Raw genomic sequence first — 26,880 nt, 5'->3', positions numbered from 1 at the left:
GCTAACAGAGTTTTGCCAAGAGAACACAGTTATAATAGCGAACACTTTCTTCCAACAAAACAAGAGATGACTCTACATATGTATATTACCAGATGGTCAACACTGAAATCAGACTGATTATATTCTTTGCATCTGATGATGGAGAAGCTCTATACAGCCATAGAGATTGACTGTGGCTCAGATCATCAGACCTGAAGCTGACTGTGGCTCACATCATGAGTTCCTTATTGCAAAATTCAAACTTAAACTGAAGAAAGTAGGGAAAATCACTAGGCCATGCAGGTATGACATAAATCAAATCCTTTGTGATTATACAGTGGATCTACAATATTGTATTCATTTCTAGGTATTTTATGGTTCCATTTAAATTTTAGGATTATTCTAGTTCTGTGAAAAATGTCATGGGTAAGTTAATAGGAATTTCACTAAATCTGTAGTTTGCTTTGGGTAGTATGGCCATTTTAACAATATTAATTCTATCAATCCAAGAGCATGGTATATTGTTCAATTTCTTTGAATCACCATCAATTTCCTTTATTAAAATTTTATAGGTTCTCAGTGTATGTCTTTCATTTTCTTAGTCAGGTTTATTCCCAAATATTTTAGTTTGGGAGGGCTGCAATTTTAAAAGATTTTTGTGTTTTTTAACTTTCACTTTGGCATATTTCGTTGTTAGTATAAATCAAGGCAACCAATTTATGTATATTAATCTTGAATCCTGCTACCTTGCTAAATTTGTCTATCAGTGCCGGTAGTTTTGTGTGGAGTCTTTAGGGTTTTCTATATGTAGTATCATGTCACCTGCATTTAATGATAATTTTGCCTCTTCCCTTCCAGTTTGGATGCCATTTACTTCTCTTTCCTGTCTGACTGCTGTGGCTAAGACTTCCAACACTATGTTGAATAGAAGAGGGGAGAGTAGCGACCCTGGCATTGTTCTAGATTTTAGCAGGAAGGATTTCAGCTTTTCACTGTTGAATATTATATTGGTTGTGGGCTTCTCATAGTTTTTATTATGTTGAAATATATTACCTCTATACCCACTTTGATAAGAGTTGTTATGAATAGATGTTGAATTTTGTCAAATGCTTTTTCCGTATCAGTTAAGATGATCATGTGCTTTTTGTCTATTTTTGATGTATATGACATTGATTTGCATATGTGAACTATCCTTGTGATTTGGGATAAATACAGCTTGGTTGTGGTATATAGTCTTTTTATGTGTTGTCAGATTTGGTTTGCTAATATTCTGTTGAGAATTTTTGCACCTATATTCATTACAGATATTGGGCTGTAATTTTCTTTTTTTTAGTGGTATCTTTGTCTGGTTTTGGTGTCAAGCTGAGTCGGACACGACTGAGCAACTGAACTGAACTGAACTGATGGTGGCTTCATAGAATGTTGTTGGGAGTGTTCCAATGTTTTTGAAGTTTGAGAAGGATCAGTATATGTTCTTCTTTTTATGTTTGGTAGAATTTGCCTGTGAAACCACATGGTCCTGGATGTTTGTTTGTAAGGAGTTTGCTTTTTTTTAAATTACAGATTCTATTTCACTTCTGATGTTTGATCTGTTCAAATTATCTATTTCTTCTTGATTCAATTTTGTTGGGCTCTATGTTTCTAGAAACTTGTCCATTTCTTCTGGGTTGTCTATTTCTGCAATATTTGTTGTTACATCTCCTTTTTCACTTCTTATTTTATTTGGGTTCTCTTTGTTTTGTATGTGGTGAGCTTGGCCAAAGGTATGTCAATTTTCTTTGTTCTTTCAAAGAACCAGTTCTTGGTTTTATTGATTTTTTTCCTCCTTTAAAAAAATATTTATTTCCTCTCTGATCTTTATTATTTCTTCCTTCTGCTGATTTTTCTTTCTTTCTTTCTTTTTTTTTTTGTCTAATTCTTTTAAGTAGTAGGTTAGGTTGTTTGAAATTTTTCTTGTCTCTTGATAAAAGTCTGTATCACTATAAACTTCCCTCCAAGAATGCTTTCAGTGCAGCCTATTGATGTTGTATATGTGTGTTTTCATTGTCATTTGCCTCAAGGTATTTATATATTTATAAAAATATAAATATTTTTATATTTCAAAGAAAATATTTCTTTGATTTTATCATTGATGCCTTTTTTTTTTTTTTTTTTAAGTAGGATGTTGCTTAGTCTCCATGTAATCATTCCCCCCGCCTCCATTTCTTTTATTTTTGTGGTTATTTCTAGTTTCATGTCATTATGGCCAGAAAAGATGCTTGAGATAATTTCTATACTCTTAAATTTGCTAGGGCTTCTTTTGTTCCCTGGTATGTCATCAATCCTAGGGAATGTTTCATGTGCAGTTGAAAAGAATGTATATTCTGAGTTTTTTTGTTCATAAAATCCAATCAATTAGGTCTAACTGTCCTATTTTATCTTAAGATCTCTTTTGCCTTATTGATTTTCTGTCTAGAAAACCTGTCCATTGCTCTGAGTAGGATGTTAAAGTCTCCTTCTATTATTGTATTCCTTTCAATTTTTCCCTTTTCATCTGTTACTATTTTATGTATTTGGGTGACTCTATATTAGGGGCATATATCTTAATAAGTGTAAAACTCTTGTATTATTTTATCATTATATAATGTCCCCTTTACCTTTTTCTATGCCCTTTGTTTTAAAGTCTGTTTTGTCTGATATGAATATTGTGACTCTTGCTTCCTTGTCATTTTTGTCATTTCTGTTTACATAAAATATCTATTCCCATACTTTGAATCTGTGTGTGTGTGTGTGTGTGTGTGTGTGTGTGTGTGTGTGTTTGCCCTTAAGTTGGTCTCTGAAGGAGGTATATTATAGGCTTTTTTTTTTTTCTTAATCCAATCTGCTACTGTTTGTGTTTTGATTGGAGCATTTAGCCCATTGACATTTTGTTTTTCTTTTAAATTATGAAAGTATGATAACACGTTTACAGGAGACTTAGACTATCAGCCCATTGACATTTAAGGTAATTATTGATAGATATATGTATATTGCCATTTTAAACCTTGTTTTCCTGTTGACTCTGTGTTTCTTCTTTGTACCTTTCAGTTTTTCTTTTTGTGGTCTGATGATTTCTTTTTATTTCCTGCTTGTATTTTATTTTTTGTGGTTTGTGTGAATCTATTTTATGTTTTTGATTTCTGCTTACCTATGTTTTTCAAGTAGCTACTTGCTACTTCCTTCCTTTATCTACTTGCTTTAGACTGATAGTCATATAGACATAAACACCTTCGCTTTAGACTGATAGTCATATAGACATAAACAATAAACACCTTCTAGAAATACTTTAAAACATAATAGAATGGACATTTTCTTACTCTCCTTCCCCACATTTTATGATTTTGATGTCCTCCTTCACATCTTCATGTATATCCTTTTTGCCATTCATTGTGGTTATCATTGTTTTCACAAAAATATACTGATTTTTAAAATCTGTGTATGAGCTTATCTAAATGATTTACTTTCAAGTGTGATTTTATCTTTCCTATAGATTCTTCTTTTCAGTTTAGAGAATATCTTTTAATATTTCTTTTAGGATAGGTTTAGTATTGCTGAAATCTTTTAGTTTCTGCTTGTCTGAGAAATTCTTCTTCTCTCTCCTATTCTAACTGATAATAAATATTGCTACATAGAATACATAGAGAGTATTCTAGGTTGCATATTTTTCCCTTTTAGGACTTTAAATATATCTTTACTTCCTTCTGGCCTGCAACATTTCTGTAGAGAAATCAGCTGGTAACTTACAAGAGTTCTCTTGTAATTATCTCTTTATTTTCCTCTTGTTGCCTTGGGAATCCTCTAAGTTTTTCCATTTGAATTAAAATATGTCTTGGTGTAGGTCTGTTTGAGTTTGTCTTATTTGGGACCCTCTGTGCTTTCTGTACCTAGGTTTCCACTTTCTTCTTTAGTTTGGGGATGTTTTCAGCTATAGTTTCTTCAAATACATTTTTGATCTCCTTTTCTCTTTCTTTGTCTTCTGGGGTCCTTATTAGGAGTATATTTGCATGCTTCATATTATTCCATAGGTCTCATACATTGCTTTTCATTTTTTAAATCTGACTTCCTGTCTGCTGTTCTGATTGGGTTATTTCCACAATTATATCTTTCAGATCACTTATTCATGCTTCTGCATGATTCAGTTATTCATTGCTTTTAGCTCAGTTTTCACTTTGACAAATTAGTTTCCTAATTTTTCTTGACTCCTCTTTATAATTTACATTGATAGTTCTTTTTATAGTAGTCTGCCTTTCTGTCAATAAACTTTAATTCCTTCAGTATTTTCATTATTTCTTTTGTGAAATCACTGCCTATTAGATCGAAGAGATCTGTTAATGATTTGTTCTTTCAGGGGAAGTCTCTTGGTCTTTTAACTGAGAATAGTTCCTCTGCTTCTTCATTTTACTCATTTCTCTTACTCTGTAAGTTTAGGAGAAACAACTGTCCACTGTGGTCTTTGAGGGTTATGTATATGTGGCAGCATCTCTAACATGTATGGAAAGTAAATGAAAGTGAAAATATTACTTAATTGTGTCCAAGTCTTTGTGGCCCTATGGACTGTAGCCCTATGGAATTCTCCAGGCAAGAATACTGGAGTGGGTTGCTGTGCCCTCCTCACGGGATACTTCTAACCCAGGGATTGAGCATGGGTGTATAGCATGCGTGGGTTTAATATTTTTGGTGTGAAGGCTGTTTTCGGTGTGAATGCCCCCTGCCTTTTTCCTTGGTGTGTGCTGGCCATGCTACCCTTGTTGCAGGTGTGCAGATGTGGTGGCTGGGTGCTCACTTCCAGAGTTCTCAGTGGTGGTAGCAGCTTGTGTGCATCCCTGGAGCCCACAGCGGCAGTGGCTCATGACTGCTCCTGGAGTCCATGGCAGTGGCTGGCACCTGCTACCAAAGTTAATGCAGGTGGTGTCCTGTTGCCTAGGAGCCAGCTTGGGGGAAAAGGTTGCAATGGAGGGTCCTGCCCCTCCCGCCTCATGCATCCTCCAAACAATGGCACCTGGTCTCTGAAGTCAACCAGACTTCCTCTGCCTACACATTTGGTTGTGGTCATACCAGACTTCAACCCTTTCAGTCCGTTTCTTGCTGGCAACCCCAGTCCTCTCCCTGGGTCTGAGCTATGAACCCTGAGACTCAGCACTGAGACCCCTCCTGCACCAGTGAGCATGTGTCTCAAGTTGGGGAGTGCAGAGTACAGGCAATGACCATTCTTTGCAGTTTTCTCTCCATTTTGGCTGCCACAAACTGGTTGCTCTCCTCTCTTCTGTGGCTCCAAAGCTGCCCCTCTGTCGAGGCTGATCTCCCTTCTGCTAAGAAGACTCCCCAGAGTGAGAGAACATTTCCTCTTTCATAGCTCGCTGGGGAGTGTCAGTCCCATCCTGATTTCTCTCTTTTTTTCTTTCTTCTTTTGTCCTACCTAGTTACATGGAGATTTTCTTGCCCTTTTAGAAGCTTGAGGTCTTCTGCCAGTACTCAGTAGATAATCTGTGAGCATCACTGCACATGTAGGTGTATTTTTGATGTATTCATGGGAGGAGGTGAGCTTCACATCCTACTAGTCCACTATCTTGATTCACCTTCCAGTAGTTCTTAAATTTTTTAGGAAATTCCACACTGTTTTCCATAGTGGCTGCACCAATTTACATCCCCACCAACCACGGACCAGGATTCCTTTCTGTCTACATCTTTGCCACCATTTCTTATTTTTTTGTCATTTAAACAAGTGTGAGGTGGAATCACATTGTGGTTTTGATTTGCATTTCCCTAATAATTAGTGACATTGAAAGTTTTTTCATGTACCTGTCTATCATCTGTATATTTTCTTTGGAAAGTTGTCTATTTGGATCATCTGCCCATGTTTTAAGTGGATTTTCTTTGTTGTTGTTGTTGTTGTTATTGAATTTGATTTTTCTGTATAATTTGGATATTAACCCTTTATCAAATACATGATTTGGAAATATCTACTCTCATTCAGTAAGTTGACTTTTCATTTTTATACTGGTTTCCTTTACTGAAAAGAAGCTTTTTAGTTTGATATAGTCCTATTTGCTTATTTTTGCTTTTGTTTCCTCTGACTTTGGAGTCAGATACACTGCTAAGACTAACGTTAATGAGGCTACCCCCTATGTTTTCTTCTAGGAATTTTATGGTTTCAGGTTTTACATTCAGGTCTACCACATGATCCAGATAGTTCACTTCTGAAAACACAAAAATCACTAATTTTAAAAGATATATGTATCTTTATGCTCATTACAGCATTATTTAGAGTATCAAAAGTATGTTAAAAAAAAGAACCCATTGATGGATGAATAAGTAAAGATGTGTTTAAAATATATTCAATGGAATACTATTCGGCCATCAGATCAGATCAGATAAGATCAGATCAGTCGCTCAGTCGTGTCCGACTCTGCGACCCCATGAATCGCAGCACACCAGGCCTCCCTGTCCATCACCAACTCCCGGAGTTCACTCAGACTCACCTCCATCGAGTCAGTGATGCTATCCAGCCATCTCATCCTCCATCGTCCCCTTCTCCTCCTGCCCCCAATCCCTCCCAGCATCAGAGTCTTTTCCAATGAGTCAACTCTTCGCATGACGTGGCCAAAGTACTGGAGTTTCAGCTTTAGCATCATTCCTTCCAAAGAAATCCCAGGGCTGATCTCCTTCAGAATGGACTGGTTGGATCTCCTTGCAGTCCAAGGGACTCTCAAGAGTCTTCTCCAACACCACAGTTCAAAAGCATCAATTCTTCGGCGCTCAGCCTTCTTCACAGTCCAACTCTCACATCCATACATGACCACTGGGAAAACCATAGCCTTGACTAGACGAACCTTTGTTGGCAAAGTAATGTCTCTGCTTTTGCATATGCTATCTAGGTTGGTCATAACTTTCCTTCCAAGGAGTAAGCGTCTTTTAATTTCATGGCTGCAGTCACCATGTGTAGTGATTTTGGAGCCCAGAAAAATAAAGTCTGACACTGTTTCCACTGTTTCCCCATCTATTTCCCATGAAGTGATGGGACTGGATGCCATGATCTTCGTTTTCTGAATGTTGAACTTTAAGCCAACTTTTTGACTCTCCACTTTCACTTTCATCAAGAGGCTTTTGAGTTCCTCTTCACTTTCTGCCATAAGGATGGTGTCATCTGCATATCTGAGGTTATTGATATTCCTCCTGGCAATCGATTCCAGCTTGTGTTTCTTCCAGTCCAGCGTTTCTTATGATGTACTCTGCATATAAGTTAAATAAACAGGGTGACAATATATAGCCTTGACGAACTCCTTTTCCTATTTGGAACCAGTCTGTTGTTCCATGTCCAGTTCTAACTGTTGCTTCCTGACCTGCATACAAATTTCTCAAGAGGCAGATCAAGTGGTCTGGTAAAATTCTGCCATTTGGAACAATAGGGATGGACCTTGTTGGTATTATGCCAAGTAAAATAAGTTAAAGTTAAAAAAACAAAATAAAAACAAATGAACATATGGTTTTTATTTTTCAATTTGTTAATGTGGTGTATTACATTGATTGATTTGCGGATATTGAAGAATCCTTGCATCCCTGGGATAAAGCCCACTTGATCATGGTGTATGATCTTTTTAATGTGTTGTTGGATTCTGATTGCTAGAATTTTGTTAAGGATTTTTGCATCTATGTTCATCAGTGATATTGGCCTGTAGTTTTCTTTTTTTGTGGGATCTTTGTCAGGTTTTGGTATTAGGGTGATGGTGGCCTCATAGAATGAGTTTGGAAGTTTACCTTCCTCTGCAATTTTCTGGAAGAGTTTGAGCAGGATAGGTGTTATCTCTTCTCTAAATTTTTGGTAGAATTCAGCTGTGAAGCCGTCTGGACCGGGGCTTTTGTTTGCTGGAAGATTTTTGATTACAGTTTCAATTTCCATACTTGTGATGGGTCTGTTAAGATTTTCTATTTCTTCCTGGTCCAGTTTTGGAAAGTCGTACTTTTCTAAGAATTTGTCCATTTCTTCCACGTTGTCCATTTTATTGGCATATAATTGTTGATAGTAGTCTCTTATGATGGGACGGCCCAGAGGGATGGTATGGGGAGGGAGGAGGGAGGAGGGTTCGGGATGGGGAACACATGTATACCTGTGGCGGATTCATTTTGATATTTGGCAAAACTAATACAATTATGTAAAGTTTAAAAATAAAATAAAATTAGAGAAAAAAAAAATTTAAAAAAAAAAAAAACAAATGAACAAACAAAATTAAACAAAGCAAATTCATAGATACATTGAACTAATTAGTGATCACCAGATAGCAAGAGGGTTGGGGGCTGAGCGAAGTAGGTGAAGGGAGTGAAATGTACAACAGTGAACGGTAACTAGACTTGTGATGGTGATTACTTTGTAGTGTACATTTGTGTTAAATTTTAAGACTGTACACCTGAAACTTATTTTGAAAAAGGAATGGGTATATTTGACTCTACAAGCTAATTTAGATCTCTAAAAGAAACCTATTCAACTTAATTTAATATGATTGATATACCCTATGGATTTAGTGAATCAATTCAGTTCAGATGCTCAGTCCTGTCCGACTCTGCAACCCCACAGACTGCAGGATGCCAGGCTTCCCTGCCATCACCAACTCCTGAAGCTTGCTCAAACTTATGTCTGTCAAGTCAGTGATGCCATCCATTTCATCCTTTGTTGTCCCCTTATCCTCCTGCCTTCAATCTTTCCCAGCATCAGGGTGTTTTGCAATGAGTCAGGCCTTCGCATCTGGTGGCCAAAGTATTGGAGTTTCAGTTTCAGCATCCATCCTTCCAATGCATATTCAGGACTGATTTCCTTTAGGATGGACTGGTTGGATCTCCTTGCCATCCAAGGGACTCTCAAGAGTCTTCTCCAACACAACATTTTAAAAGCATCAATTCTTTGGCACTCAGCTTTCTTTACAGTCCAGCTCTCACATCCATACATGACCACTGGAAAAACCAACTTTGACTAGATGGACCTTTGTTGGCAAAGTAATGTCTCTGCTTTTTAGTGAATAGTGGATGATAAAAATGTAAATTTAATGAGTTAAAACTATTTATTTGAAAAATTTTTATAGTAAAAATTGATAAAATAGTTGGAAAAATTATCAGTGATTCGTAAGTTTGTTTTTATTCACATATTTATAAACAAGGATTTCAATTTATTAACTTATAAACAAATGTATTATTATAAAGCTGACTGTAATAGCTGTTTCTATAGGTCACAGACAAAACTATATTTTTGTCTGAATACTCCTGTGATCATGGAAACAGGGTAAGGGTACTTTGATTTAAATATCATAGTTTTTTTTCCTTTAAATTTGATGCATATCCACTGTGAATATATATGAGTCTATCTGACACCCATCATGAGTAAAGAATTCTTTAAATGGTTGATATAAGCATTTTCTTTACTGAATAATCCTGGGTACACAGTATGTGAATCTTGCCTATGGAATGAAATTACTTTAAAGTAAGTATCAGTGCCAAATGAGAAATTAAATAGTTGGATAGAGAAAAACAAAGAATTAAAGGAAAGCTTTGCCGAGAGTGGGAAGTGGTATTACCTAGAATAAAACTGTAGTGTGGGTCTGACATTCTCCAGTAGTCTCCCTGGAGATGAATTATAAGGCAATACTTCTTTTATTCATTTTGTATCATTTTCTCCTCACACTAGATTGGTCATCTAGTTAGAAATAGATTTCTAGCTTAAAATGCATTTCCTTAACGATATCATTCTAAATGTTTTTACTTTTCAGTATTATTGGGAAAAAGGCTAGAGTCATTATGAGTTTCACTAATAAATATTTGCAATTTTTGCTTCTGGTTTTAATCCTCTTGGCTGTTATCTATCAATTGTGAATTATGGAATTTTGTGTCCTTAGAGTAAGTCTCCTTTAATTTAGTCTACTGGGCACTTGATATATACATTAATCTGGAAACACTTTCATTAAAGAATAATCTAAAATATTGTATTTTGTATAAAAATATTTCTCCTATGTGAAATATTTAAAAGAGAAATGTTGGATCCTCCATAGTAATGTTTTGAATATTTTTTTTTCCTAAATTCAATCTTTTACATTTTCCTTCTCTTTGTGTGATTTTTCTTTTACTGCGTTTCCCTTTAAAAAAAATTATGTATAGTTGATTTACAATGTTGTCTTAGTTTCAGGTGTACAGCAAAGTGATTTAGTTATATATAAATATGTGGGAAATAGATTTAAGGGACTAGATCTGATGAACTATGGACGGAGGTTCCTAACATTGTACAGGAGACAGGAATCAAGACATCCCCATGGAAAAGAAATGCAAAAAAGAAAAATGGCTGTCTGGGGAGGCCTTACAAATAGCTATGAAAAGAAGAGAAGTGAAAAGCAAAGGAGAAAAGGAAAGATATAAGCATCTGAATGCAGAGTTCCAAAGAATAGCAAGGAGAGATAAGAAAGCCTTCCTCAGCGATCAGTGAAAAGAAAAAGAGGAAAACAACAGAATGTGAAAGACTAGAGATATCTGCAAGAAAATTAGAGGTACCAAGGGAACATTTCATGCAAAGATGGGCTCGATAAAGGACAGAATGGTATGGACCTAACAGAAGCAGAAGATATTAAGAAGAGGTGGCAAGAATACATAGAAGAACTATACAAACAAGATCTTCACAACCCAGATAATCACAATGGTGTGATCACTCGCCTAGAGACAGACATCCTGGAATGTGAAGTCAAGTCTACCTTAGGAAGCATCACTACGAAAAAAGCTAGTGGAGGTGACAGAATTCCAGTTGAGCTATTTCAAATCCTGGAAGATGATGCTATGAAAGTGCTGCACTCAATAGCCAGCATATATGGAAAACTCAGCAGTGGCCACAGGACTGGAAAGGGTCAGTTTTCATTCCAATCCCAAAGTAAGGCAATGCCAAAGAATCCTCAAACTACCACACAATTGCACTCATCTCACACGCTAGTAAAGTAATGCTCAAAATTCTCCAAGCCAGGCTTCAGCAATATGTAAACCATGAACTTCCAGATGTCCAAGCTGGATTTAGAAAAGGCAGAGGAACCAGAGATCAAATTGCCAACATCCACTGGATCATGGAAAAAGCAAGAGAGTTCCAGAAAAACATCTATTTCTGCTTTATTGACTATGCCAAAGCCTTTGACACTGTGGATCACAATAAACTGTGGAAAATTCTGAAAGAGATGGGAATACCAGACCACCTGACCTGCTTCTTGAGAAACCTGTATGCAGGTCAGGAAGCAACAGTTAGAACTGGACATGGAACAATAGACTGGTTCCAAATAGGAAAAGGAGTATGTCAAGGCTGTATATTGTCACCCTGCTTATTTAACTTAGATGCAGAGTACATCATGAGAAACGCTGGGCTGGAAGAAGCACAAGCTGGAATCAACATTGCCAGGAGAAATATCAATAACCTCAGATATACAGATGATACCACCCTTATGGCAGAAAGTGAAGAGGAACTAAAAAGCCTCTTGATGAAAGTGAAAGAGGAGACTGAAAACGTTGGCCTAAAGCTCAACATTCAGAAAACGAAGATCATGGCATCTGGTCCATCACTTCATAGCCAATAAATAGGGAAGCAGTGGAAACAGTTTCAGACTTTATTTTTGGGGGCTCCAAAATCACTGCAGATGGTGATTGTAGCCATGAAATTAAAAGACGCTTACTCCTTGGAAGGAAAGTTATGACCAACCTAGATAGCATATTCAAAAGCAGAGATATTACTTTGCCAACAAAGGTCCGTCTAGTCAAGGCTATGGTTTTCCCAGTGGTCATGTATGGATGTGAGAGTTGGACTGTGAAGAAAGCTGAGCACCAAAGAATTGATACGTTTAAACTGTGGTGTTGGAGAAGACTCTTGAGAGTCCCTTGGACTGCAAGGAGATCCAACCAGTCCATTCTAAAGGAGACCAGTCCTGGGTGTTCATTGGAAGGACTGATGCTGAGGCTGAAACTTCAATGCTTTGGCCACCTCATGCGAAGAGTTGACTCATTGGAAAAGACTGGGAGGGATTAGGCGCAGGAGGAGAAGGGGACGACAGAGGATGAGATGGCTGGATGGCATCACTGACTCGATGGACGTGAGTTTGGGTAAACTCCGGGAGATGGTGATGGACAGAGAGGCCTGGCGTGCTGCGATTCGTGGGGTTGCAAAGAGTTGGACACGACTGAAACACTGAACTGAACTGAACTGAAATATGATCAGTTGCTCAGTTGCTTCCAACTCTCTGTGGCCTCACAGACTCTAGCCCCCCAGTCTCCTCTGTCCATGGGATTTCCTAGGCAAAAATACCAGAGTGCACTTCCATTTCCTTCTCTAAATGTATATATGTGTTTGTGTGTTTAATTAAATTCATAAATATATAAAAATATACATATATATTATTTTTAAGATTCTTTTCCCTTATTAAGTTATTACAGTTGTTGACTATAGTTCTCTGTGCATTTTCTGACCTAGTTTTTAATATATATTCTAGTAATTAGCTACCATACTTGTAATTTCAAAAAATTTCTTTTACTGTTATAGGCCCTTTCATACAGCATATGGCCATTGCTTTTTTTAATGAATGTTTAAAAATTTCCCCACTGTTTCTTGTGTTATATCTGTTAACATAATTTTTTTTTTCAAATTTGCTTATTGATATTAGAGGAGGCTGTTTGGCAGACTAAAGAAGGATATAAGTGGTCTATTAATATATCTGGGGTGAGAGGGAAAGTCTGATCATACTGGTTTTCACATTTTCTCCCTCCAATGTAACTCCTGGAAAGAATAAACCCCTATTATTTGGCCTGTGTATAGGCACATGTGGGATTCCCTGGTGGCTCAGAGTTTAAAGCATCTGCCTCCAATGCAGGAGACCAGGGTTTGATCCCTGGGTTTGGAAGATCCCCTGGAGAAGGAAATGGTAACCCACTCCAGTATTCTTGCCTGGAGAATCCCATGGACAGAGAAGCCTGGTAGGCTACAGTCCAGGGGGTCACAAAGAGTTGGACATGACTGAGTGACTTCACTTTCACTTTATAGGCACATGTGCAGAGTTGAAAGGGGAAACAGCTGTTCCATACTTTTCAATATATTTTCCAGTCTTTTGCCTTATCCAGCCTATAAGGTCAAGGTTTTTGGTTTATGTTTTTGGTTTTTTTTTAGGCTTCTGTAGGATGAATAGTTTCTCCTTTCAAATTTGTGTTTTTTCCCCTAAATTTTAGTTGTTACTTCTTTTGGCCTATTAAATCATTTTCCCCACCAATGTCTCTGCTTTAAAATATTCATTGAAGACTTGCATCTACTACTTATTTTATCAGTTCAGTTGCTCAGTCTCACTCTTTGAGACCCCATGGACTGCAGCACGCCAGGCTTCCTTGTCCAACACTTCCTCTGTCATCCCCTTCTCCTCCTGCCTTCAATCTTTCCCAGCATCAGGGTCTCTTCCAATGAGTCAGTTCTTCTCATCAGGTGGCCAAAGTATTGGAGTTACAGCTTCAGCATCAGTCCTTACAATGAATATTCAGGACTAATTTTCTTTCTTTTTTAACATAAATTTATTTTAATTGGAGGCTAATTACTTTACAATATTGTATTGGTTTTGCCATACATTGACACAAATTCACCATGGGTATACACGTGTTCCCTATCCTGAAGCCCCCTCCTACCTCCCTTCCCATCCCATCCCTCTGGGTCATCCCAGTGCACCAGCCCTGAGCATCCTGTATCATGCATAGAACCTGGACTGGAAATTCCTTTCACATATGATATTATACCTGTTTCAATGCCATTTTCCCAAATCATCCCACCCTCGCCCTCTCCCACAGAGTCCAAAAGATTATTCAATACATCTGTGTCTCTTTTGCTGTCTCGCATACAGGGTTATTATTACCATCTTTCTAAATTCCATATATATGAGTTAGTATACTACATTGGTGTTTTTATTTCTGGCTTACTTCACTCTGTATAATAGGCTCCAGTTTCATCCACCTCATTAGAACTGATTCAAATGTATTCTTTTTAATGGCTGAGTAATACTCCATTGTGTATAAGTACCACAGCTTTCTTATATATTCATCTGCTGATGGACATCTAGGTTGCTTCCATGTCCTGGCTATTATAAACAGTGCTGCGATGAACATTGGAGTACATGTGTCTCTTTCAATTCTGGATTCCTTGGTGTGTATGCCCAGCAGTGGGATTGCTGGGTCGTATGGTAGTTCTATTTCTAGTTTTTAAAGGAATCTCCACACTGTTCTCCAGAGTGGCTGTACTAGTCTGCATTTCCACCAACAGTGTAAAAGGGTTCCTTTTCTCCACACCCTCTCCAGCATTTATTGCTTGTAGACTTTTGGATAGCAGCCATTCTGACTGGCGTGGTTTTGATTTGCATTTCTCTGATAATGAGTAATGTTGAATCTTTTCATGTGTTTGTTAGCCATCTGTATGTCTTCTTTGGAGAAATGTTTGTTTAGTTCTTTGGTCCATTTTTTGATTGGGTCATTTATTTTTCTGGAATTGAGCTGCAGGAGTTGCTTGTATATTTTTGATATTAATTCCTTGTCAGCTGTTTCATTTGCTATTATTTTCTCTCATTCTGAAGGATGTCTTTTCACCTTGCTTGGAGTTTCCTTTGTTTTGCAGAAGACTTTAATTTTAATTAGGTCCCATTTGTTTATTTTTGCTTTCCAATATTCTGGGAGGTGGGTCATAAAGGATCCTGCTGTGATTTATGTCAGAGAGAGTTTTGCCTATGTTTTCCTCTAGGAGTTTTATAGTTTCTGGTCTTACGTTGAGATCTTTAATCCATTTTGAGTTTATTTTTGTGTATGGTATTAGAAAGTGTTCTAGTTTCATTCTTTACAAGTGATTGACCAGTTTTCCCAGCACCACTTGTTAAAGAGATTGTCTTCTCCATTGTATATTCTTGCCTCCTTTGTCAAAGATAAGGTGTCCATAGATGCATAGATTTATCTCTGGGCTTTCTATTTTAGGAATCCAAATTGGAAAAGAAAAAGTAAAACTCTCACTGTTTGCAGATGACATGATCCTCTACATAGAAAACCCTAAAGACTCCATCAGAAAATTACTATAGCTAATCAATGAATATAGTAAAGTTGCAGGATATAAAATCAACACACAGAAATCCCTTGCATTCCTATACACTAATAATGAGAAAATAGAAAGAAAAATTAAGAAAACAATTCCATTCACCATTGCAATGAAAAGAATAAAATACTTAGGAATATATCTACCTAAAGAAACAAAAGACCTATATATAGAGAACTATAAAACACTGGTGAAAGAAATCAAAGAGAACACTAAAAGATGGAGAAATATACTGTGTTCATGGATCAGAAGAATCGATATAGTGAAAATGAGTATACTACCCAAAGCAATCTATAGATTCAATGCAATCCCTATCAAGCTACCAACGGTATTTTTCACAGAGCTAGAACAAATCATTTCACAATTTGTATGGAAATAACAAAAAACCTCGAATATCAAAGCAATCTTGAGAAAGAAGAATGGAACTGGTGGAGTCAACCTGCCTGACTTCAGGATCTACTACAAAGCCACAGTCATCAAGACAGCACGGTACTGGCACAAAGACAGAAATATAGATCAATGGAACAAAATAGAAAGGACTGATTTTCTTTAGGATTGACTGGTTTGATCTTGTAGTCCAAGGGACTCTCAAGAGTCTTCTACAACACCACAGTTTAAAAGCATCAATTCTTTGGTGCTCAGCTTTCTTTACAGTCCAACTCTCACATCCATACACGACTACTGGAAAAACTATTGCTTTGACTAGATGGACCTTTGTTGGCAAAGTAATGTCTCTGCTTTTTAATATGTTGTCTAGGTTGGTCATAACTTTTCTTCCAAGGAGGAAACATCTTTTAATTTCATGATTGCAGTCACCATCTCCACTGGAGATTTTGGAGCCCCAAAAAATAAAGTCTGTCACTATTTCCATTATTTCCCCATGTATATGCCATGAAGTGATGGGACCAGATGCCACCATCTTCACTTTTTGAATGTTGAGTTTTAAGCCAACTTTTTCACTCTCCTCTTTCACTTTCATCAAGTGGCTCTTTGGTTCTTCTTTGCTTTCTGCCATAAGGGTGGCATATCTGAGGTTACTGATACTTACCCCAGCAATCTTGATTCCAGCTTGTGCTTCATCCAGCCCAGCATTTTGCATGATGTACTCTTCATATAAGTTAAATAATCAGGGTGACAATATACATCCTTGACATATTTCTTTCCCAAATTGGAACTAGCCCATTGTTCTATGTCCAGTTCTAACTGTTGCTTTTTGGCCTGAATACAGATTTCTCAGGAGACAGGTAAGGTGGTCTGGTATTTACATCCCTTTAAGAATTTTCCATAGCTTGTTGTGATCCACAGTGTCAAAGGCTTTGGCATAGTCAATAGAGCAGAAGTAGCTGTTTTTCTGGAACTTTTTTGCTTTTTCAGTGATCCAATGGATATTGGTAATTTGACCTCTGGTTCCTCTGCCTTTTCTGCATCCAGATTGAACATCTGGAGGTTCATGGTACACGTACTATTGAAGCCTGGCTTGGAGAATTTTGAGCATTACTTTGCTAGTGTGTGGTATGAGTACAATCATGTGGTAGTTTGAACGTTCTTTGGCATTGCCTTTCTTTGGGATTGGAATGAAAACTGACCTTTTTCAGTCCTATGGCCAGTGCTGAGGTTTCCAAATTTGCTGGCATATTGAGTGCAGCACTTTCACAGCATCATCTTTTAGGATAATAACACCTTTCAAGATTTTGATATCAGTAGGTCTTGGCATAGGAGAGGTTAAAAAATGGGAACAAGTTTAGTTAATTTTTTTATTTTACTGGATTATAGTTGCTTTACAATTAGTTAGTTTCTGCTGTACAGCAACATGTCAGTCATATATATATATGAAGTGAGTGAAAGTTGCTCAGTCATGTCTGACCCCTTGCTACCCCATAGACTGTAGTCTGCCAGGCTCCTCTGTCTATGGAATTGAGAAATCCAAGGCAAGAATACTGAAGTGTGGGTAGCTGTTCCCTTCTCCAGGGGATCTACTTGACCCAGGGATTGCACCCAGGACTCCTATGTTGCAGGCAGATTTGTTACCATCTGAGCCACCAGGGAAGCCTGCATATATATATGCATGCTCTCCTTTTGTACTTCCTTTTCCTTAAGGTCACCACAGTGCATTAAGTAGATTTCCCTGTGTTATACAGTATGTTCTCATTACTTATCTATTTTATACATGTATCAATAGTGTAAATGTGTCAATCCCAATATCCTAATTTGTTCCACTGCCCATTCGCCCTTGGTATCCATACATTTGTTCTCTACATCTGTGTCTCTATTTCTGCTTTGCAGATAGGATCACTTATATCATTTTTCTAGATTCCACATAGTAGTGAGACTGTTGGGTCATATGGTAGTTCTATTTTTAGTTTTTTTAAGGAACCTCCATACTGTTTTCCATATCAAACTGTACAGTTTGATATGGAATATCAATATTAATATGGAATATCAATACAATATCAAACTGTATCAATTTACACTCTTAGCAATAGTGCATGAGGATTCTTTTTGTCCACTGGCTCTCCAACATGTTTCAGTTCAGTTCAGTTGCTCAATCTTGCCTGACTCTTGGCAACCGACTCCAGTATGTTTATAGATGCTTTTGATGATGGCTATTCTGACTGGTGTGAAGTAATACCTCATTGTAGTTTTGATTTGAATTTGTCTAATCACTGGTGATATTGAACATCTTTTCATGTATTTTTTAGCCACCTCTATGTGTTCTTTGGAGAAATGTCTATTTAGGTTGTCTGCCCATTTTTTATTTTTTTAATTATTTTAATTGGAGGTTAATTACTTTACAATATGTGGTGTGTTTGGCATACATCTACATGAATCAGTCATGGGTGTACATGTGTCCCACCATCCTGAACCCTGCCCATTTTTGATCAGGATTCTTTTTTTTTTTTTTTTTAATGTATATTGAGCTGCATTCACGTTTAGTTATTTTTAAAAGCATCCATTTAATAGGCTAAATTTTGAAAAGCACATTCTTGAACTATGACTCCGTATTTTTCTTAGAAGTTAGAAGTAGTGTTTGATAAGGCAGATAGTACACATTCTGAAAGGAATAAATTATCTAAGTATTTCTAGGAATATGTACTTAATCACAAGCCTCCCTTTCCATATGCTGTCATTTATATATAGAAGCATAAACTGCATACATTTGAAATGGCCAGATGGCAACTCTTGTCTTCATTACTAAAATGAAGCAGGGAACACCAGAGTTCCCTAGTGAAAACACACTGCAGTATTGTGTTTTAAAACATATAGCTTTGAGTGAACATAAGCTCGCTTCTGTCCTTTTTTTTTATGTTTGTTCTCTTTTTTAGCACTGACACAAACTAGCACCTAGCGCTCCTTGCTGCATTGCTTGCACCTAGACAAATGTCTTTTCTAGCAACAAAATTTAAGAAAACTATAAGGGACCAAAAACAGCTGTGTGCATGTAAGTTGGGGCAAATTATGAACAAGATACAAAAAGACCAAAAACCCAACTGACACTTCTGGGGAGCTGGGTGCAGAAGCAAGGGACTACACATGCCCCCCTGCACATAGCACCACCAAGGGGGTGGGCAGACCACCCACACCACTCTGCCACTCCTTTGGCCTGACCCCTGGGTGCACCCCTATCCTCATCTCATATAAGGAACACCCCCCCCCCCACCCCAAAGGGAGTGAGCAAGAGAGCACTTACATGTTTTAGCTTTCTTCTCTGCAGCATGAGTCCCAGTAAAGCTTTGCCTGAATTTCTTGTCTGGTTTCGTATCAATTTCTATTAAGGAGGCCAACTACCCTGGTAGGTAACATACTTTGTAGAATCAATGAAGGGCTATTGTCCCCTTCTCAGAAGAGGACCTGGGCACCTCTGTGACCACTGAATGCAGCTTCTCCATGGGTGACAAGCAGCTGCTGGAACCTCTTGTTTCAGCCTCACCACATTTTGTAAGTCTGCCTTCCCAGCTCCAGGGAGCCACAGGATCCTCATTCAGGCAATAATCTTCCCTCCCTTTGTCCTTTTCCCTCTCCTGATATCTCTTCACTTCTCCTCTCTCTGTCCTCTCCTACTTTTCTCCTTCCAAGAGAGTGGATGTTAGGCAGCTATAGCACCACCCATCTCAGCGTGTGAGATAATGCTCCTTCTGGCCAGCAGTGGGTCACTTTGAAAAGTGACAAATATGATCTCAGGGAGACAGCAGTGAGGGATCCTGAAGAGAGATCTTAATTTCCTGACCAGGAATTGGAGCTGCATAGCGTAGATGAAAGGGGAGACCCAGTGGTTCAGCGGTGAAGAATCCACCTGGCAATGCAGATTTGGGTTTGGTCACTAGGGTGGGAAGATCCCCTGAAGAAGGAAAGGACAACCCACTCCAGTATTCATGACTGGGAAATCCCATGGACAGAGGAGCCCAGCAGGCTGTGGTCCATGGGGTCTCAAAAGAGTCAGACAGGATAGATCGACTAAACAACAACAAAAACAATAGCTTGGATGAAAACCAGGAATCCCAACCACTAGACCACGAGGGGCTCGAGGCAGAAGCAAAGTGACTTTGGCTCTTTCCCCTGTTCGAAAGCAACAGTGTTTCAAGGAGGCAAAAACTATAAAAACAGCACAAAATAATATGGATACCAGAAGCTGTATGTTTATGGAATTGGAACATTGCAAAAATAAATTTGTACATTGATAGGATTTTATACAGTTGGATTACATTTAAGTACATAAGTTGCTTTTAATTAAAGAAGGGTAATGGAAGAATAAATTTGGGTTCTTTTAACTTTATAATGGAGTATAGTTGATTTACAATGCTGTCTTGGTTTCAAGTGTACAGCAAAGTGATTTGGTTATACATACATATATATATCCTTTTTCACATATATGCATATGTCATAATAGCATGTTGAGCAGAATTCCCTGTGGGTCCTTGTAGATTATCGATGTGTTGTTTAGTAGCATACTGTTTATTATCTACCTGCTTGTGGCTTTTTAGTTTTTTCTGATAGTCAATATCTAATCTCATAGTGTTCTGGTCTGAAAAGATGCTTGATATGATTTCAAGTTTCTGAAATTTAACATGACTTGCCTTGTGGTCCATCATGAGATATATCCTGGAGAGTGTTCTACAAGCACTTGAAAAGAATGAATTCTGCTGCCTTGAGACAGAAGGCTCTAGAAATATAAAGTCCATGTTCTCTAATGTGTCATTTGAGGCCTGTGTTTCCTTATTACTTTTCTCTCTGAAATGATCTGCCCATTTGATTGAGGTATCAAACTAGGGTGCTCCTGTTTGATTTCTGTTGATTTCTTCTATATGGCTACTGTTGTTCAGTCACTCAGTCATGTCTGATTCTTTGCAACCCCATCGATTGCAGCACACCAGGCTTTCCTGTCCTTAACCATCACCTGAAGCTTGCTCAAACTTATGTCCATTGAGTCAGTGATGTCATCCAACTATCTCATCCTCTGTCATTCCCTTCTCCTCATGCCTTAAATCTTCCCCAGCATCAGGGTCTCTTCCAGTGAGTCAGCACTTTGCATCAGGTGGCCAAAGTATTGGAGCTTCAGCTTCAGCATCAGTCCTTCCAATGAATATTCAGGATTGATTTCCTTTAGTATTGACTGGTTTGATCTCCTAGAAGTTCAAGGAAATCTCAAGAGTCTTCTCCAACACCGCAGTTCAAAAGTATCAATTATTTGGTGCTCAACTTTCTTTATGGACCAACTCTCACTTCCATACATTGACTACTGGAAAAACTATAGCCTTGACTAGATGGGCCTTTGTCAGCAAAGTAATGTCTCTGCTTTTGAATATGCTGTCTAGGTTTGTCATAGCTTTTCTTACAAGTGCTTTTAATTTCATGGCTGCAGTCACCATCTACAGTGATTCTGGAGCCCAAGAAAATAAATTATGTCACTGTTTCCCCATCTATTTGCCATGAATTGATAGGACCATATGCCATGACCTTAGTTTTTTTAATGTTGAGTTTTAAGCCAACTTTTTCACTCTCCTCTTTCACTTTCATCAAGAGGCTCTTCAGTTCCTCTTTGCTTTCTGCCTTGAGGAGTGGTGTCATCTGCATATCTGAGGTTATTGATATTTCTCCCGGCCATCTTGATTCCAGCTTGTGCTTCATTCAGTCTGGCATTCACCAGCAGGGCTTCCCTGGTAGCGCAGCTGATAAAGAATCTGCCTGCAATGCAGGAGACCCTGATTCGATTCCTGGGTCTGGAAGATCCCCTGGAGACGGTATAGGCTACCCACTCCAGTATTCTTAGGCTTCCCTGGTGGCTCAGTCAGTAAAGAACTCTCCTGCAATGTGGGAACCTGGGTTCAATCCTTGGGTTGGGAAGATCCCATGCAGAAGTTGGGAAGTTACCCTGCAGAAGGGAATGGCTACCCAATCCAGTATTCTGGCCTGGAGAATTCCATGGACAGAGGAACTTGGCAGGCTACAGTCCACGGGGTTGCAAAGAGTCGGAAACAACTGAGTGACTTTCACTTTCACTTTACTTTCAAGCAGGGTGACAATAAACAGCCTTGACAAACTCCTTTCCCAATTTTGATCCCATCCACTGTTCCATGTCTGGTTCTAACTGTTTCTTCTTGACCTACATACAGGTTTCTCAGGAGGCAGGTAAGGTGATCTGGTATCCCTGTTATGGCTGTTAGCACCTCAATATATAAGGCAAATGCTCCAATGCTAACTGCATGCTGCTGCTACTGCTGCTAAGTCGCTTCAGTCGTGTCCGACTCTGTGCGACCCCATAGACGGCAGCCCACCAGACTCCCCCGTCGCTGGGATTCTCCAGGCAAGAACACTGGAGTGGGTTGCCATTTCCTTCTCCAATGCATGAAAGTGAAAAGCGAAAGTGAAGTCGCTCAGTCGTGTCCAACTCTTAGCGACCCCATGGACTGCAGCCTACCAGGCTCCTCCGTCCATGGGATTTTCCAGGCAAGAGTACTGGAGTGCAGTGCCAGATGTTATCTTTTTTTCTTGGGTTGTCACTTGATAATCATGTAATGGCTTTGTCCCTGATACAGTCTTATTTTAAACTCTATTTTGCTTGATATTAGTATTGCTACTCCAGGTATCTTTTGATTTCAAATTGCATGGAAAACAATTTTTGTCCCCTCACTTTCATTATGTATGTATCCCTAGATCTGAAGTAGGTCTCTTTATAGACATATCTACATGGATCTTGTTTTTGTATCCATTCAACCAGTCTTTCGGAGAAGGCAATGGCAACCCACTCCAGTACTCTTGCCTGGAAAATCCCATGGATGGAGGAGCCTGGTGGGCTGCAGTCCATGGGGTCGCTAGGAGTTGGACATGACTGAGCGACTCCACTTCCACTTTTCACTTTCATGCATTGGAGAAGGAAATGGCAACCCACTCCAGTGTTCTTGCCTGGAGAATCCCAGGGACGGGGGAGCCTGGTGGGCTGCCATCTCCGGTAGCACAGAGTCGGACACGACTGAAGCAACTTAGCAGCAGTAGCAGCAACCAGTCTTTGTCCTTCGGCTGGGGCATTTAATCCATTCACATTTAGGGTAATTACCAAAATCTACATTATTGCATTTTTTGGGGGGGGACTTGTTTTTGTAGATCTTTTACTTTTGTTATCTTGTTATTGGATAACTATTTTTACCATTGTTTGGATTCCTTTCTCTCCTGTGTATTTATATGTGGTAGACTTTTGGTTTGCAGTTACCATCATGTTTTGATATAGCAGTCTCTCTATATGTACAAGACTGTTTTAAGTTGCTGCTCTCTTAATATTAAATAAATTTCCTCAATCCTACATGTTTGTTCCTCTTCTCATGATTGTTAGATTTGATACAATATTCATGTGTAGATGATTTCCTACCTTTACTGTGTTTGCCTTTACACTATGCCTTCTCATTCATAATTTTCTTGTTTCTAGTTGTAGCCTTTTTTTTTTTTTCTTCTGGCTAGAGTTTCTTTTAAGATTTGTTGTAATACTGGGTTTGTGGTGCTGAATTCTCTTAGCTTTTGTCTGTAAAGCTTTTGAATTCTCCATCAAATCTTAATGAGAATTTTGTTGGCAGAGTATTTTCAGTTGTATGTTTTTCCCTTTCATCACTTTAAATATATCATATCACTGCCTTCTAGCCTGCAGAATGTCTTCTAAAAAATCAGCTGATAACATTATGGGAATCCACTTGTATGCTTTTTGTTGCTTTTCACTTGTGGATTTTAATATTATTCTTTTCTTTTACATGTCAATATTTTTTTTATATTTTCAAACAGTTTATTCCAAAATTGCACATATAATCTGTTGTTTCTTATGCCTACACCCTTTGTTTTCTTGAGCAATAATCATTGGCATCTTAGACACACTTGATTAAAATACAGGTTTAGTGACTTAGTTGAAAATAAATAGTTTAAAATACTAAAAGTTACTTTAGCTTCCAAGAGTTTAATACATATGTATTGTTTGTTGTGTTGAATATTTTATTTCAGGAGCTGCCTAAAGAAAGACTATGATGATTTCAGAAGACAGCCTGATGATGATAAATTTACTAGAACTGTGGACTACTGAATACGGTGAAGGAGATCTTACGTAAGAATCTCCTGAAGTAGAAATTGGGAGCAAGTCTGTAGATATCAAAGAACCCCTAGATTCTGTAAGAAGATCATTTTGAAGAGGATCATTTTGATTCAGATAGGCCATCACACTGTTTTTAAATCAACACTAACAGCACAATGAGAAATTTTAGTGTCGTTCCCTGGTGACTCAGATGGCAAAGAATCTGTCTGCTATTCAAGAGATCCAGATTCAGTCCCTTGGTCAGGAAGATCCCCTGGAGAAGGGAATGGCAACAAACTCCAGCATTCTTGCCTGGTGAATTGCATGCACAGAGGAGCGTGGCAGTCTACAGCCCATGGGGTTGCAAAGAGTTGGACATGGCTGAGCAACTAACACACACACAGGCATTCAAACTCTGTAAATCAACACCAAAGCACAAAGAGATATTTTAGTGTCTTTTGTGGAGATAAAGGAATAACCTGGTTAATGAAGTTTATTGATTGGAGAAATCTATTATGTTTGAAGGTGTACTTCTTATTGAAGGTTCTTTGGAGTCATTAGGAGTTTCTCGAGGCAGTGCCTGACTCCAGACTGTAGGCATGCACTTCTCATTACAGACCACACCTAGTTGATATACAATCCCTTTGAAAAAGATTTATCCTCTTAATTTTTGAAGTACTATTTCTGACGTTTGCTTTACATGGAACTTGGCAAGTCCCTAATAATTGTGATGATTCTTTTTTATGAGCAACAATCAAAGCTGACGGCCTGTTGTAGTGGGCCCATATGCGCTTGTGTGTAGTATGCTATAGGGAGCTGTGTGTGGAGGCCTTGCACCTAATGACCTAATTAGAGCCCCCAGCACAGAACTACTGCTCAGCGTACCCTGTACAGAAGAACTGTTTTCAACATCTCAATTCAAGATGCCTGTGCCCAACATCTCAGTCTGAAATGCTGAGCTGGTTTCTCTTAAAAAACAAAACAAAACAAAACAAAACATTTTTCTTGGAATGCTGCTTTTGACAGCAGATTGCAAATTTCTTTGCCTTTAAATAATCTTTTCCCTATTTTCCCTTGAAATCTTTTATTATCACTTTGGCTAAATGAATAAATATTGTTTCACATAGACCTATGATCCTATCTGATCAGGTGCTTTAAAACATTTTGATTTTTTTTTTTTAGTATGATGCAAAATGGTATAATCAAAAATTTCTTGAAATTTTGATATAGTTACACACTTGAAAAAGAACATTGAAAGAATACAGTTCAATGTAGCACAAATTATTTCTGGGTGATGAGATTAGAGTTGAAATATACTTATTTTCAAACTCCTGTCATTTTAAATTTTAATAAAATACTTTTATGATTAGAAAAAATGTTAGAGGTTAGTTTTCCTTGAATTAAGATTTTTGCTCAATTTCAAATTATAGCTTTGTCATAAGATAAAGGAAAATTAAATGGGCTACAAAAACTTTGTCACTAATAATAAATTGCTATTAATGTTATGTTATATAATCAGTTATCAAATTAAAATTAAAGCACCATAACAGGTTATTCATCCAACACTCCAAACTCTGAGTTGCCTTGTCTATTACATGGAGTTTAGATAACATAAGTTCTTTCATTTTGTTGCTGTTTTGGTTTGGTTGAGTTTCTGTCTCAATTTATACAAACAAATTTAAACCTCTATAGCTAAAATTAAAAAGCAAATTAGATGACAAAAACATATGTATGTAAATTTGACAGAAAATTCAGAATTGCATTTTCTAAAGAGTGTCTTCAAAGTGTTATTTGTAAGAAAGCATCAAGTCCTTAGCAGGTAAATGAACAAAGGCTGTAAGCATATTTTGCTCAAGAATAATATAACTAATGAAATATAACAAATGGTTGTTCATTTTGACTAGGAATCAAAGCAAATCATAATAAACCCTGAATACTGACAAAGATTGTTGCAGAACTGGTGAGCTTCTCTGCAGCCTTCTTTGAATCACCCTAGTGATAGCTATCAAGCTACCACTCAAGACACTTGTTCTTAGTTATCTTAATTATGGAAATCTGCTGTGCGGGTAACTCAACAGAAACAGAAGTCTAAATGAAGACAAAACTGAATTCTACTATTTTCTCATAAGTGTAAGGAAATAATACTTAAGACAGCACAGTGATCCACCAAATAGGAATGGAAGTAAATCCTAGTATCCCAACTTAATAAAATATATGGCAACAGTTATGATAACAATTATAACTACACAGAACTATGAAAATAATTATACAATATTAATGTAAATATAAATGAATTATCTTTTAGTAATGATTGCTATTATTTCAGTATAGAGTAATACGTGTCTGTGATCAGGGATGGAAAACAAAAAATGAAAGCAGTTTCATCTTGGTGAAGTTATAAATGATCCTCCTCCTTTCTTAAATCTTTAAAAATCCCACAGTTTTTTGATAGACTTCCCAAATATAAAATTCTAATTAAAATTACTTTAACCTTCAGCTAATGTCAGGGTGCTTCAAAGGGTCCCTGGAGTATCCCAAAGAGAAATTCTAAACTAACTGGGTTCACTTGGTGAGTTAAATGACATGGGAATCAGTGTCAAGAGTACTAAATCTCCTTACTATCAAATGGGTCAATATTATTAATACAGGTATAAAAATTATATGGAATTCCTAAAAACCTGCTATGTCCTGATAGAATGTTATCAGTCATAATTCTAGTTAGCATAATGATGTTTCTTTGTCAATTGCATTGTAGTCAGATGTTTAACTGTGCCCTTCTAAATATTTTGTCATTCACAGACAGATAACCTGATGCCTCATCTTTAGGAAGATTTATAGAAAGGGTTTTTTGAAAAATACAGGTTTTTGGTAATTGTCATATCATAACCACTGACCTGGCTGAAACTGATAAAACTGTTATTACACAGGTTGAGTAAACTGATGGATATCGTTATAATTTTTCAGTTTTGTCTAAAATATTACTGTTTTAATCTGTGTTGTCCAGATATAACTGACTTGAGAGGAGGAGTTTCCTTATAATTTAGAGCAGTTTGGTAAATTTCCATACCTAAGTACAATTGAAATATCTATCTTTTCCCACTACTGGCTTCCTCCAGAAATTGGAAACTCATATTACCAGCAGCTTTACTGGGTAAGTATGAAAGGCTAGATGGCATCACCAATGCAATGACATGAACTTGGGCAAGCTTTGGGAGATGGTGAGGGCCAGGGAGGCCTG

The 26,880-nt window shown here is 37.7% G+C and overlaps 1 long non-coding RNA gene across 4 annotated transcripts in view; it reads left to right on the top strand.

The window, feature by feature from the left end:
* Positions 1 to 25,839, top strand: part of LOC147356936 (uncharacterized) — a 46,652-nt gene extending 20,813 nt beyond the window's left edge. For 2 of the 4 annotated variants that reach the window (XR_015143668.1, XR_015143662.1), the window contains exon 3: positions 23,576 to 25,839. This is a non-coding gene — a long non-coding RNA (uncharacterized LOC147356936). Of the gene's footprint in view, positions 1 to 837; positions 6,396 to 18,423; positions 18,540 to 23,575 lie in introns of those variants that run through there. The other 2 variants (XR_015143665.1, XR_015143663.1) reach the window with 2 other exon arrangements.
* The last annotated feature ends 1,041 nt before the right edge of the window (positions 25,840 to 26,880 follow it).

This window comes from Bos grunniens, chromosome 16 (assembly GCF_055505025.1).
Source record: "Bos grunniens cultivar Pamir isolate PY7600 chromosome 16, Bosgru_T2T1.0, whole genome shotgun sequence".
NCBI classification, from domain to species: domain Eukaryota; kingdom Metazoa; phylum Chordata; class Mammalia; order Artiodactyla; family Bovidae; genus Bos; species Bos grunniens.
Note: the sequence above shows the minus strand (reverse complement) of the source record. Positions and strands in the feature narration are given on the sequence as shown.